General features: G+C 37.6%; 1 protein-coding gene across 2 annotated transcripts in view; it reads left to right on the top strand.

The window, feature by feature from the left end:
- The window catches only part of MGAT5 (alpha-1,6-mannosylglycoprotein 6-beta-N-acetylglucosaminyltransferase), a 399,298-nt gene that overhangs the window by 54,892 nt on the left and 329,917 nt on the right, over positions 1 to 14,489 (top strand). The window contains exon 2 of one of the 2 annotated variants that reach the window (XM_043993187.1): positions 6,077 to 6,231. The exons of the other annotated variant lie outside the window; for it this stretch is intronic. The gene's annotated coding sequence lies outside the window, so the exon portion shown is untranslated. The remainder of the gene's footprint in view (positions 1 to 6,076; positions 6,232 to 14,489) is intronic. 2 annotated transcript variants of the gene reach the window in all.

Here is a 14,489-nt window from a genome sequence, read left to right as displayed (position 1 = left end):
CCTGGCTCCACTTTTGACTCACTGGACTTTTACATCTCTTCACCTGTAGCCTTATCTTTTTTCTTTTCTTTCTTTCTTTCTTTTTTTGTTTTTGTGGGGCAATGACGGTTAAGTGACTTCCCCAGGGTCACACAGCTGATAAGTGTCTGAGGCTGGATTTGAACTCAGGTCCTCCTGAATCCAGGGCCAGTGCTTTATCCACTGTACCACCTAGCTGCCCCAACCTGTGGCCTTTTTACTTTGGAAATGCTTCCACCTCAACTCCCCCCCCACCATTATCCTTGAGTTCTTGCTTAGGATTAACCATTCCATGAAGTCCTCTGGTCACCCATCCTCCCTTCTCTCCTAGCTCCACTCTTAGTTCCTAGCATATGCTACTGCCTGTCATAGGTTGTGGAATTAAATGTTGAATAACAAAATTTTCCCAAGAACAGTTTAAACACTAGTATCTTTTTGGTGCTGATCTCTGGCTGTGAGTTATGGAATGCCATAGTCCTCAAAGAAATGAAATTGAACATCACTTAATGGGGTGGAAAGGCACAGGCCTGTGGCCCAAGGTGTGAGCAGGCTGGGTAGCTTACAAATGAGTGATTATGCAGGAGGGGCTCTGTCACAACTGTCATTAGAGGAATGCCAAGAGTGGAGAAAAAGATGAACCTATAAGGTAACCAAATCCTCAAGAGCTCAAAGTCTTCACCATCTCTTTTCTTCTTTAACATGGTTACATTAGATAAGGAGAGAATCAAGGCTGTTTCTTTTTATAAACATAAACCTTTTAGTACAGAAACAATCAGCTCACCCCCAAATCACTTAAGTGATATAAGTCTTTCTAAACCATGGTTAGTGACATCTTTAGTTTGAATAATGGAGTAAGTCCAATGGCAACCCAAAGACAAAGGACCAGAAAAGAGATGATGAAAAGAGTGGGAAGACAATTTTATAATACGGCAGAGAAGTCGAAGGTTCCCCAAATTGTCTCAATATAGTGCCATAGGATAGTGTGATAGTTATCTCTTAGCAACTTGACCCAGTAAGTAGGATTCTAAGTTCTTGTATCAAGGAATCATTTTTTGCATGATTTGAGTGTCATCTATTCTATGTAGTGGTGCTCTATGTTATCAGGTGGTCAAGGCAGTGGCTTGTCTGATTAATTATCCATTTTATAGTTAAGTCATTGGGCAAGAGTAGGTAATGGGTTATGAAATGTAATGGTTAGAATGTTTATGATGCACTGCAATTTTCCTTTAATAATTAGAAGCAAGGGAACAATTTTTGAGGGAGCATCAAGACTGGTAAAAGTAGTAAAAAATTTTTTAATATTGGGGAGAATTATGGTGAATTTTAGATTAATATGTTTATGTGTAGAAGGTATTTTCTTTGAGTTTTATACTTGTACATATGATGCTGGTTGCTATTTTTGAAGAGGATGATCATTTTGTAATATCTACTTGCTCTTTGACCTTTTAGTTCTCTCATCTGTATCATGGGCATATTTCCATTCCCTACTTTTTAGGATTGTTCTGAGGGAAATGTTTTATAAATAGTATTTATTATGAGTTATATAATTATGATATATACCCTTTTATTTACATTTGATCTTCTTGCTGCCTTGGAAAATAGACAAATCTTCAGTTCCTGCTTTGAAAGAACTTAAACTTTAAATCAGATGTGAATTTATTTGCATAATAATCTTCAAGTCACTAGAAAGGCAAAAAGGAACAATATTTAACTTAGTGAGACCTCTATTGTTTCAGACCTCTCCTGTTTCAAATACTGCCCCTGATACTTAGCTATGTGATCATGGGTAAATGACTTAATTATATGGTATTGGATGCCCTAGTAGGCAAAATTCTTCATAGCACTTGTTTTTTAAATTTATGCCTTTTGCTTGTAATATCACATTACTTTCTAAATATGGCTTTTCCAGCTTCTAACCCCAGCAAGCTTCCTTTTGTATCAACAATTTAAAAAGGAAAACTGAAAAAAAAAAATCCAGTTCAAGAAAACCAACAAGGATTGAGTCTGACTGTATGTGGAATATTTCAAACTCAGTTTCCTATGAAGCACATTTTCTTAAATATTATCTGAAGTCATAATGCAGGGTGTTTTTGTTTCTCTGTTCATATTTTGTTAACTGTATATATTGTTTTCCTGGTTCTGTTTACTTAATTCTTTGTCACTTATGAACTATTAGTTACAGTATTTAGTTACTGGTCAGCATTGGTGGTAGGAATTTCCACACTACCAGCTCACTGTGTCAATGAAATCATTGATCCAGGCCTCCAAAAATGAAGTCATCAAAGTCTCCACCTGGGCACTCCATCCTTAGGTCCTCTTAGTAGTTAGTTTATTGTGCTGTAAAATGAGAGACTTATTCCTTCATTATTTTTGGGAACAAGTGTCATGGTGGCTATAGATGGTTATTTGGCTTGTTGAACAAGGGAAAGGCTTCGCCTTTGAGAGAAAGTGAAGAAAATGCAATGTAAATAGGGCATAAGAATCAGCTACCACCTTTACATCACACCCACTCTATTTATCCGTTCCTTCATCTTGTGAGGACTTTCCAGTAGCTTTTAGAATAGCTATGGAAGCATTGCTTTACTGAGGCTACTACTATTGTCTTGTTGAAAGAAGACTGATGTTTTAAGCCAGGTAAGCTGTATTGAATTGGGTAGAGTGAGGAGAGATGAGAGAAGAGATGCTTTTTAAAAATTCATACTCTTTCCAAGAAGTACACACAATCAGAAATAGCTTTATTTTTATATTATTTATTTATATTATTTATTTATTTATTTTTGGTGAGGCAATTGGGGTTAAGTGACTTGCCCAGGGTCACACAGCTAGTAAGTGTTAAGTGTCTGAGGTCAGATTTGAACTCAAGTACTCCTGATTCCAGGGCCGGTGCTCTATCCACTGCGCCACCTAGCAGCCCCTATTTTTATATTATTTAATGATGATGATGATGATAATATTAGTAATAGCAGCTCTCATTTATAATTCTTTGCATATTATCTGATCCTTACAACAACTCTGTGAGATTGGTGCTATTATTATTCTCATTTTGCCTTTAAGAAAATTCAGAGAATTTTCAGAGAAGTGATATGATCATAGTCACATTACTTTGTGTAGGTCAGGTTCTTAGAATATGTGTAATTAATTAGCAGATAGGCTGGAATCAATAAGATCTGAGTGCTAAAGCATCAGCTCTCCCCTATATCCACTGTATGACTTTGAGTAAGGAGTAGTTAGATGAGAGGACTGAACTAGGAATAATAATAGCTTATATTTAGAGTAGCGCCTTATCATTTACAAAGCCCTTTCTTCAAAAAATCCCTGAGAGCAATTGTGGGTTGAACAAATACAGTTATCTTAATTTTACAGTTGAGGAAATTGAGAGTCAGACAGATTATGTAATTTGCCAAAGGTTGCATAGATTAATAGATTTAGAACTAGAAGGTACCACTGAGTCCAATCCTCCTCATATTATAGATGAGAAAACTGAGGCTGAGAGTGGTTAAGTAACTTGTCCAGGATCTCATAGCTGGTAGGTGTTTAAGGCACAAACTTTTTGGTCTTAGGATTGATTTACACTGTTAAGTTATTAAGGACCCCCAAAACTTTTGCAAATGTGGATTAAGGTTACATTTATCTATACTTACCATATTAGAAATTAAAACTGAGAATGTTAAATATTCTCAATTTTTCAGTATTAAAATATTTACTACTCTATTCAAATAATAAACCTATCACATATTAACATAGATACAATTATTTTCATTAGAAATGTTATTTTTCAAAACAATAAAAAGTCGGAAGAGTGGCATTGTTATACATACAGACACATATATGTGTATATATATATGTGTGTGTGTGTGTGTTTATAATTTGTAAATTTCTTTAATGTCTGGCTTAATAGAAGACAGCCAGATTTTCATATCTGCTTTTGTGTTGTTTTTGTTAAAATGTACAAAGAAAATCTGTAGTTGGAAAGGGGAGTATTTTAATGAGTAAAAATATCTCAGGTTTTAGTTCTTTTTGACCTTCATGGCCCCCTAAAAGGGGCATCCCAGGACCACACTTTGAGAACTGATGGTCTCTAAGGCAAGAATCAAACTTAGATGGTCTGACTCCCACATCAGTGTTCCCCATAGTGTCACTGAGCTGCCTCATGGTTAGGAAGTTCTGGTACTTGGAATAGATAATTTCAAGGTTGTGCTTCTATCTAGCATCCTATGATTTAAATATTTTGGGAAAGCATAAGTCTGGGGAGGCAAGACCAACACTGTAACACAAGCAAGCAAACAGTAGGGGTGGTAAGACCTGAGATTTTACAGGTGCAGTGAACCCCTCCAGTGAGGAGCTTCCTCTACTAAATCTCTGTAGAGTACTAAGAGATTAATTGACCATCCAGGGTCACACAGCCAACATTTTGGCAGGCAGCCCTTGAACCTAGTAGGTCTTACTGGAGTTCTATCCCCCATGCACACTGCCTTTATTCACTATGGTGACAATATGACAGTCTGTAAGTAACTGCTGAACTTTGCATTATAAATGAGAAGTACTAAAGGAGTTCAAAGGAACATGTGTGGCGGTGGTGGATGGAGGATAATGTGAAACTTACCATAGATGGGGCATGATATGGGGAGAAAGCATGTGGGTCCTTAGGATTGCTCTGTAAAGAATTACACTCTCATGCAAATTGAGGTACAAGAGAAACTGGCCAGGAGGATAGTTTTGGAGAAAGTCCTTCCCGACTAGCTTGGGGAGCACTCTTTTATAGGGTTCAGATGGCATGGGTAAGAATGTCCCCTGTTGGGTGCTCTGGTGGTAGGCTGAGGTAGGTGATGATGGTTCGTGAGCAATCTGGTGCTGGGCGTTAACTCCATCCTGCTGGGTTCCAGCAGTTTGCTGGTGGGCAGTTCCAGGTGGTCTTCTCCTGGTGTAGTCACTCCCAACAGGATTACTTCATCCAGGTGCTCAAGAGAACTGGAATGCGGGATGGTGGTCCTGGAGCATGCTCAGTTCAATCTGGTGCTGCTTATCTCTTTTGGGTGTGTATGTCCTTGATTGAGCTCAAGGAGAGGCCTATTTGATTTCAAGGGAAAACTGAGGTTTCAAGGAAAAAGTTCCTTGACCTCCCCAGACAACTTTTGGTGTAACCGGGGCCCATAATCCTCCCATAACAGGGTAGAAGATGTATTTAAGACCTGTGGGCAAAGTGAGAAATATAAAATAGGGCCTTGCTTGGAATGCTCTCTCTTCTTTCTGTCTCCTGCCCTCCCTGGATTTCTTCAAGTCCCACATAAAATCCCACTTTTTACAAGAAGCCTTTCCCATCCTTCTTAACACTAATGCTTCCCTCTGTTGATTATCTTCAATTCATCCTGCCTAGATCTTGTTTGTACAGAATTGTCTGCGTGTTGTCTCCCCCATTAAAATGTGAGCCCCTGGAGAGTAGGGACTATCTTTTGTATTTCTTTTTATCCCCAGTGCATAACATAGTGCTGGACATAGAGTAGGCACTTAAAAAAATGTTTGTTGACAGGATACTAGTTAGCATGGATGACCATAATCCAGAGGTAAATCAGGGAACTTTTCATTGTGTGTTTTGTTTCCTTTATGTTGCTGAAGACCACACTAGCTCTTTCTGCCTGTCATATCATTTTGCTGAATCATTGAATTTTCAATCCATTAATATCCCCAGCTCTTTCCCATGTAAACTTCATTCTAGACTCCCACTGTGCCTGTGCAGTAGAAGTTTTTTGAATACAGGTGTAGTACTATACATTTATCCCTATGAAACTACAGTTTATTTCTACAAACAAACAAAAAACCTGTACCTCTCCCCAAAGTCTTTTGTTTGGTTGGTTTTTTGAGGGGCAATGGGGGTTAAGTGACTTGCCCAGGGTCACACAGCTAGTAAGTGTCAAGTGTCTGAGGTAGGATTTAAACTCAGGTCCTCCTGAATCTAGGGCCGGTGCTTTATCCACTGCACCGCCTAGCTGCCCATCCCCCAGTCTTTTAATGAGCTTACACTAAGTAGTCAAAATGATCGATGAACTCATCTTGTCTGCAGGTGCTAAAATGCAGTGAGTGATCAGAGAGGTAGAGGAGGAGGAGTAATTAACGCAGCTGGCCAATCAACAAACAGAGCATGTCTACAGCACCTGAAGGACTGAGAGTTTGTTGTATATTAAACAAGTCTTTGTTTAGTCACTACTAAGAGCTCAGGTATGTATGAATTAAGTAAATATGTTACAGAGTTTCCTGGTGTTTTTGCCTGGGGTGGGGGGGCAGTGAGGAAAAGTAAATTACAATATATCATTATAATCTTGAAATAAATTCATGAAGTTACATGTTCAGCCCTATTACTTGTCAGAAAGAACTGTGAATATTTCATTTTCTTTATATTGTGAGTCCTTGTTTCCTGTGCTCCTTGGGGTTAATTTAGCATCTTACTGGAATTAAAAATATTGTTCTTCAGATATAGTTATTTTTGACAGTTTCATCCAATGTAAGTAAAATTATTCAGAAAGGGAAAGGAAAATAATGTTTTGTGTTCACAGTTCATCTGGGCACCTCTGCAGCAGGTTTGAAATTGACTTCTTTTGATTGGATGGACATAGATTTCATTAATGTAAAAGTTATAGAAGACATTTCACATTTTTTTCTGTATAAGCAGCCCCTTAATTAAAAAAAAAAAGAGCAGTAGTTAATCCAGATGTTCAGTATCTGGTGATATGACCACTAGATACATCCTGAATTTAGGGGTAGTTCCTTGGAAGAGATCATATAATTGCAGCAATTGTCAAAATGTCTTTTAAAATGCCACCTAGATAAATAAGTGAGCCAGATGGTAGATGTGTATTTGTTTTTAGTCAGTTTAAATAGGTTTGCCCAAATACCTACAGTTTTGATCTCTGTTTACAATAAACCAAGTTGAAGTCTAGGCTCCGTGTTTCTTTGTTATGACATGTGATATGATTGGTTTCAAAGGAATACATTATGGTGAGCACATTATGAAAAAGAATAGAGTAATATAATTATAACCAACTGGTAAAAGCTCTTGCTGCATTTGACAAAGGATAGAGCTTTTGTTGCTGAAGTGTTTCTGTAATTACGTCAGAAATGACACTCAACATTAACCTTACTTGGGGGGGGGAACCCTCACTATTTCAATGAGTCTATAAAGTAGTGAATGAATCCTAGTCAGCCTCCTTATGAAGAAATGAAAATAGAAAAGAACAGTTGACATCATCTGCAGCAAGTTTTTAAGGAACTGAAAATGCACGTCTGTTTTAGGAACAAATAAAATCTAAAGTAATGAGACCTCACCTGCAAATTAATAACTTCAGCAAATGGAACCCTGAGAGAAAGGGGAAAAGAACTGGGCATAATCCAAGGCTAGTTTAAAAAGTGGGTTTATGAAGTGAATCCACAGGGATTAATGAATACCACAGTAATTTATTGGGAACACCAGATTCTCGTAGATATTTGTCGGAACCCTGTAAAAATTGATTGGGTAGAACTCATTGTGACTGGATGTATCCCTAGTTAAAGACGGTCATTCTTTAAGTTGCATGGTCCGCAGGTAAATTTCCCTACTGGTGCTTTTCCTTCCTTTCTGGAATGTGGAAACAGAAAATACTCCCTCCAGAAACTTTAAGTTGACAGATTTCTGTGGCAGTAACAGGTGGTGGTGGTTGTTTTTTATTATCTTGATTCTTTTAAAAAGTCATTTCCCAATAATCCTTTCCACAATAGAAGACTTACTTGAAACAATGAGCTACATAAGCAAAACAGAAGCATTAACCATATCTAACAGTGTATATTCCTCATTCCACATCTGTGGTCTTAACACTTCTGCACCAAAAGGGAGGAGGTATGTTTCAGTGCCAGTCCTCTGGAGTTAGAGTTGATAATTGCATTTATTTGAATTCAGTGAATTTCAGTGTTGTTTTTCTTTAAAAAATAATTTTCTTCTTTTGTTTGGTTATTTTCTACTTGACAAACAGTAATTAACATGAACAAAGTACAGCATTCAAAGAACAGAAAAAGAGGATTGAATATGAAACCATGAATCTATTACAAACAGCTTGATTTAAAAAAAGGATATAATAAATTTATCATGCTAGGTTTAAAGCTGGCCTACTTGTCCATATTTTTGACCAAACTTCCTTTTGTTCTAGACCTCATTCTAGCCATACTTAAAATGCCTCAAGGAACCTTTTTTTTTTTGACATCATTATCACTTGATCCCTTTTTGCCCCCCAAATCTCCCTCAAATTAAAAGAAAAATTATCCCCATGTGACAGACAAGCATAGTCAAGCAAAACAAATCTACACATTGGTCATGTCTAGAAATAAATGTCCCATTTTATATCTGTATTCTTTGCCCTTGAATTATTGTCATCATTGTAAATGTTGCTCTCTTGTTCCTGTTTTGTATTCAACCAGTTCATAGAACTCTTCCAGTTTCTTTAATTCCTCATATGTGTTGCTTCTTATGCCTCAGTAATATTCCATTACATTACATTCATGTACTACAGTTTGTTGAGCACCCACTTTGTTTTGTTTTTTGCTACCACAAACAGTTCTTTTGTAAATATTTTGCACTCTAATGGGACCTTTCTCTATGTCTTTAACCTCTTTGGGGGTATATGTCTAAGAGTAATATCAGTAGGTCAAAAAAAATTTTTTTGGTATTAAATCGGAACCAAATCATCTAGAGTTGTGTCTACATGAGTATGCATTTTAAACTGAGTACATTAACTAATGACAATTAGTTATATCCTCTTGGTAATGTTGCCATAAATACCTAACACAATAGCTCTCATCTGTACTATTACAACAGTCTCCAGGCTCACTCTCTCCTCCAGAGCTGTCTGGGTCCAGTGGCAAGACAACTGGAGATGGCTCTGCATGTTTTGAGGCAATCAGGGTTAAGTGATTTGCCCAGGGTCACACACCTAGTGGTGTCAAGTGTCTGAGGCCGCATTTGAACTCAGGTCTTCCTGACTCCAGGGCTAGTGCTCTATCAACTGTGCCACCTAGCTGCTTGCTGGCTGAATTGAACACCCCTATTTTCAGCTCCTTTCACACTAAGCCTATTAGTCACACTTCTTTGTCAGAGATCAGTTAACACCCATACAAAAAACCCTTTAGGTTACCAACCCACTAAACTTTCACCAACTTCCTGCATTTTTTATTTTTATTTTTTGGTATTAAACTTAGTCCCTTGTGCTTAGTGAGAAATGCAAGATCCCTAATCTCAGCATGCTTTTTTCATTTACATTAGGTGTCTTTCTTGCCCATAATCTGACCTCTCTTTAACTGATCTAATTTCTTTTTCACTTTTCAACTTTATACTTGGATAGTATTTCTAGCTTTGTGAAGCTCTTACAAATCTGTTCTCTCATTCTGTCCTCATTATGACTTTGTGAGGTAGTATGGATATCTGGTGTTGTTATCATCATTCTGAAAATATTGAGAAAATTGAATCCTAGAGGTTAAGTGATTTCTCAAAGGTCACATAGTTGACAAAGCAAGCAGCAGAATTCTGGTCTTCTGATTCCTACTCTAGTGCTCAGAGCTGTAATTGGCATTTTTCATACCATGGGAAAGTCTCACAAAGCATTCCTGGGGCAAGCAGAATGAAAAATGCCCTCAAACTTTTAAAGACAAATTCAGTTGTTACATCTATAACAATGCTTTTTAGAATTGAGAAATTATACCTATAACTCTGCCTATTGGAGTTCATCCTCAGTTACATGTTCCCTCAAATGATCTCCTGGGCTTCTCTTTGTTACCTGCCCTGTCAAGCTTTTTAACCTTCTCTAAATCCCTCTTTCAATAAGGAGTTGTGAAGAAGCCAGGTAAGAGTAAAGGTGAAGGGGTGGCTAGGTGGCACGGTGGATAAAGCACTGGCCCTGGATTCAGGAGTTCCTGGGTTTAAATCCGGCCTCAGACACTTAACACTTACTAGCTGTGTGACCCTGGGCAAGTCACTTAACCCCATTGCACCGTGTAAAAAAAAAAAAAAAGAGTAAAGGTGAAGGTGAAAGGCACAGGGCTTCGGGAATTTTCACCCAACACTTGGAGCTATTTCACAAGAAAGTGAAAAGGAGGAAACATTTCTCTAACAACAACAAAAAAGGGATTGTCCAGTACAGGAAGAGACAGAGGCTATTTCAGCCTCATGAAAGAGTTGACAATCTTCAAACTTAACATAAATTGTCTATATAATTACTGAGGGCAAAGGAAGTTTCTTGACCCTTGTACAAAAGAAAGAACTAGATTATAGTTGCTCCCAAAGCAAAAAGCCTAAGTAGAAACTGTGTTCTATACTTAATTCATAGTGATTTAAACCTTTTAGCTTAAACCAGAGGGGCCTTATTCCAACTGATAGAAAGAAAGATCAAATGACTTAAACTTAGTCTGTAAATCATAGAAGTTGTGAGTTGTTACTGAGGGCTGCTGGGTGTTTTCATGATCATTTTTAAATCTTTGCTTTAGGCATTTTGAGTAAGGATTAAAACGTCTTTCCTTTGGACCACACACTTTAAGGGAATACGTTTAGGAACCATTCTCTCTTTTCCTTGATCAGCTACAATTGTTTGGGATTGTGGGGATGGTGGAAAACCTGTATTAAGTTCCACAAGTCAGTGCTCTGGGACCAAGGGTTTGTAGATTTGGAGAGAGTTCAGAGGCACTGTTCCCAGTAAATAAGAAGAGGGAATAATTCCCTGATGTCAGAGGGGTTCCCAAGGAGGAGACATTGAGGTCCTTTTTCTTAGATGGCACTACTGCTTCTGGGTAATCATATCCCAAGTAGGCTACAATCAATCACCTTTCCATATGCATTAGTTTGTTATAGCTCATCTTTTAAAGATGTTTTGAATGCCACGATTTGGTTCAGAGGAGTGGGGGGAAATGGAGAGAAAAAAATCTCATATAGTCGATCTTAATTGTAAGCATTGCAGTCTCAGCTTTCTAAGTAGGTCACTTTTTTTTTTCCTGGTTAAAGTATTTCTGAGGGATGATTTTTTTTTTCTTTTCCCCCCGCTTAAAAAGAGAGAAAGGGTGAAACTTGGCTTAGAGAAAGACTGAGTAATTGCTAAATACATATTCTCACAGATCCTTGGTTTTCTTTTATGCCTTGGAAATAATGGGCATTCAAATCAACTGTCTATTTACTATTAGTATAGTTTGGGGCAAATTAATTCATCTCTTTTTTGCCTTGATTTCCTTGATCTATAAAATGAAGGGATTGGACTTGATCCTGTGAGTTTTCTAGATTACTTTGAGGCCATGTCTGCCCCAAAATGTTTTAAAGAAAGGAAAAGCAAGCTATGACAGAGATGATTGAAAAGATCTTTCCAGGAAGAAGGAAGTCTTAGCAGGAAGCTTTATTATGAGCTATAGTTGTACCTTGTTTTTTGGTGAGTCAATTGGGGTTAAGTGACTTGCCTAGGGTCACACAGCTACTAATTGTTAAGTGTCTGAGGCTGGATTTGAACTCAGGTCCTCCTGACTTCAGGGCTGGTGCTCTATCCACTGCACCACCTAGCTGCCCCAAAAAGTAGGTTCTGTTTTTTGTTTTTTGTTTTTTGCAGGGCAATGAGGGTTAAGTGACTTGCCCAGGGTCACACAGCTAGTAAGTGTCAAGTGTCTAAGGCCGGATTTGAACTCAGGTTCTTCTGAATCCAGGGTCGGTGCTTTATCCACTGTGCTACCTAGCTGCCATGTACCTTGTTTTAATCTAAAAGAAAATCTTTTTTAAAAAATCTGATGGACACATTAAATTTCAGGTGTGTGTAAGAGTGCTAAAGCAAGATGTTTGTGGGGAAAAAAACACTATGTGTGTATGTATGATATAAGGTTTAAAACTTTGAGATCAAGATAAAAATTAGGCTACTAAATTAGTATGATTATATATGTAATATATATATCAATTTGAAAGTGTTGGGGGAGCAATGAAGTACATTAAAGCAACCTTTCAATTAGTTCACAATGTTTTAGTTACCCCTGAATCTCACAAGATTTCATAAGTCTTCTATCATCCGTCCATCAAGTGATCTTAAGTATACCTGATTCCCAACACCCAAAGAACTCACCGAAAAGGATAGAATTCCAATAAATCAACACATTTCATGAAGATTAAATGAAAAAGTATTTGTGGAAGCACTTTGAAGAGTACAAAGTATTAAAAAGTTTGAAGTATTTTGTAGGCCCCAGGCACATGGGTGTGGACTAATGGGGATAATTTTCTTAAATATTAAATCATGCTTTGCTTTGTCCTGTGTTTAAGTACTTAGGGATGGTTGCCAGCATTTAACTTGGTGACTGGACTCATTCAGGTGATGCAGCTTTTCTACATATGCTCATTGTTTTCTATCTGATACTCCAGCATTTTCACCACAACTTTGGTCTTCAAAGCTACATAAGGTAAAAGATAGCTTCCTGATTTATGTGCAACAATGAAGCCCAATATTTGTAAAGTGTTTTACACAGTGCATGGAGCTTAATAAATTCTTATTGCCACACTCTTCTCCTTACCATGCTTTTTATGTCTTATTAGGAAGCATGGAGGATTCAAATCAGCTTTGATTCACTTTTGGATCTTTTTTCCAGTCTTCATACTGACTCTTGTAAATCTTGGCTTTAGAGCATTGGACTAGGAAGGATCTAGAGCTCTACTCTTTCTCTCTATCTCTGAGCAGATTAATTCCTAAATGATCACAGATGGTTTGCTTGTGTATTTTAATTTTAAAGATCTCAAGAGAAGCGTCTGTATCAGACAGTAGCCTTTGGAATTAAAGGAAGCTTGCATTTTCTGATATTTTGCCTCCTAACATTTTTGCTTATCATAGTTGGAAGATTGGTGGTGGTCATGTTTGGTTCTATAATGCACTAAAATGGAAAGTGGGGTGCTAAGCATATACTCCAAAGAGATAGAAGAAAGAGGGAAAGAACTCATGCAGAATATTTGTTTATTGCAGCAAGGAACTGGAAGCTAAAGGGGTTCCCCTTCATTTGGGGAATGGCTGAAAAAATTAAGACATATGAATGTAATGGAAAATTATTGTACCATAAGAAATAATGAAAAGCATAAATTCAGAGAAACCTAGGAAGACTTGGATGACCTAAATCAGAGTATAGTGACCAGAACTAGGAGAAAAATTCATATGAGACTGCAGCATTAGAAAAAAAAAAACAGCTTTAAAAGACTTCAAATCTCTGGTCAGTTCAAGGACCACCATAACTCCAGAGGACTGATAACAATCCTTGTTACACATCTCTGGTCAGAGGAATATAATCAGCCTTACAATGTTTAGATATGGCCATCGTGTGAATTTGCTTAACTTTGCCATGCTTGTTTGTCACAAGAGAAGTTAATTTTTTAGGACTAGTGTTAATGATGCCAGATAAAAGAGAGAGAGACAAAAAAGAAAAGGAAATTCACTGAAACATTTAAAATGCACAAAAGAGGGGCAGCTAGGTGGTGCCCTGGATTCAGGAGGACCTGAGTTCAAATCCGGCCTCAGACACTTGACACTTAGTAGCTGTGTGACCCTGGGCAAGTCACTTAACCCTCATTGCCCTGCAATAAAATAAAATAAAATGCACAGAAGAGAACAGAAGGAAGGTAAAGGGGAGATACACGTGAACAGGACAGTTTTGAACCTAAAATGGTTCATTTATTTGAGATATTTATTCATTTAAAATAAATAAAATAAAACCCACATGTAATGTACAGTTTCATATATAATCTTGCCACCCACCCCCATTCTTTTGATATGAATATGTTCATGTCTGGTTATTTGTGAGGTTGACTATAAAAATATAAAATGGGAGATGGGATCTTGAGATAGAAAATAAGAAAAATTAGAATTGACTGTTTACTTGCAAGGGGAATACTTGGCTCTTAATGCTACCACCAAGGAACTGGAAATCCATGATGCCACACTCGGAAGGGTAAAAAGAGTCTGGTGAATAGTGCCTCTCCAGCCCATCTTAAATGGTGACTTTGCAGTTTGTAGAGTTTCTAAACTCCTGAACTCTCCTCTCAGAAGCTATATGGACCGCAGATGGGTTCTCCTATTCTGATCCCAAGCAAGAATAAAATCTGATTGGGGCAAGAATGAGGGAAACTTGTTCCTCCTCCAGAGAAGTCCCAAGAGATTGGGTCAACAGTCTATTCCATGGACTGTGTGTAGGTAACTCTAAGGACCACAAGTTGAACAAAGACTCTGGGCTCACTATAGAGTAAAACTGACATTTCCCATTCTACCACATGACCCAGAACAAGAGGAAATCTCCTGACTGACTATGGACTTGAAATGATGGAGTAATGATAGCCAAACACTTGGTTTTCCAGGGATGTTTATGGGGACAGGTTATTCCTAGCAGCTTGGTTTTATATATATATATATATATATATATATATATATATATATACACACACACATACATACATATATTTATTT

Source organism: Dromiciops gliroides, chromosome 3, assembly GCF_019393635.1.
Source record: "Dromiciops gliroides isolate mDroGli1 chromosome 3, mDroGli1.pri, whole genome shotgun sequence".
NCBI lineage: Eukaryota > Metazoa > Chordata > Mammalia > Microbiotheria > Microbiotheriidae > Dromiciops > Dromiciops gliroides.
This window is presented reverse-complemented; position numbering and strand designations above follow the sequence as displayed.